This window comes from Charadrius vociferus, unplaced genomic scaffold (assembly GCF_000708025.1).
Source record: "Charadrius vociferus isolate BGI_N301 unplaced genomic scaffold, ASM70802v2 scaffold41, whole genome shotgun sequence".
NCBI classification, from domain to species: domain Eukaryota; kingdom Metazoa; phylum Chordata; class Aves; order Charadriiformes; family Charadriidae; genus Charadrius; species Charadrius vociferus.
Genome location: NW_009647013.1, coordinates 803,338 through 804,139, shown reverse-complemented (window position 1 = coordinate 804,139; position 802 = coordinate 803,338). Strand labels below are relative to the sequence as shown.

General features: G+C 51.2%; 1 protein-coding gene across 1 annotated transcript in view; it reads right to left on the bottom strand.

The window, feature by feature from the left end:
- The window catches only part of ELP3 (elongator acetyltransferase complex subunit 3), a 103,722-nt gene that overhangs the window by 28,391 nt on the left and 74,529 nt on the right, over nucleotides 1-802 (bottom strand). The window lies entirely within an intron of this gene.

The following is an 802-nucleotide window of genomic DNA, read 5'->3' as shown; positions in this document are numbered from 1 at the left end:
TTACCCTTCCAGATAGCACTGAAGACACCAGAACCATCCTGAGAACTGACCAGTAACAACGTATCACTTGCCTCAAACCCAATTTTTGATAACAATCCAGACAAATGCAGCTTTGAAGAGCTCAACAAGTGAAAGGGAAAAGTGCCGTGAGAGTTGGCTGACTGTGGAGGATACAATAAAGACCATGCTTGGGTAGAAGAAACGACTTCTGCAGAGCACCAAAATGCTATGAAGGGTAACTGGTGGATAAGAGAGCAGAAAGAAAACATCTTTTTCAGACAGTCCTGACCTACCATCATCAAGGAGCAGCCCCAGGACCCAAGATGAGACTCCCTTATGGCCACAGGAGACCTGATCAAATCTCATGTTAACGGTAGCTGTGTTTATCTGTAGCAGAGTTAGAATCATAGAATGGTTTAGGTTGGAAGGGACCTTGAGGATCATCGAGTTCCAACCCCCCTGCCCTGGGCAGGGACACCTCCCACCAGACCAGGTTGCCCAAGGCCACCTCCAGCCTGGCCTTGAACACCTCCAGGGATGGGGCCTCCACAACCTCTCTGGGCAACCTGTGCCAGTGCCTCACCACCCTCACAGGGAAAAACTTCTGCCTCATGTTTAATCTAAACCTGCCCTCTTCCAGTTTAGAGCCATTCCCCCTCGTCCTGTCACTCCATGCCCCAGTAAAAAGTCCCTCCCCAGCTCTCCTGGAGCCCCTTTAGGCACTGGAAGGCAGCAATAAGGTCTCCCCGGAGCCTTCTCTTCTCCAGGCTGAACAGCCCCAACTCTCTCAGCCTCTCCCCAT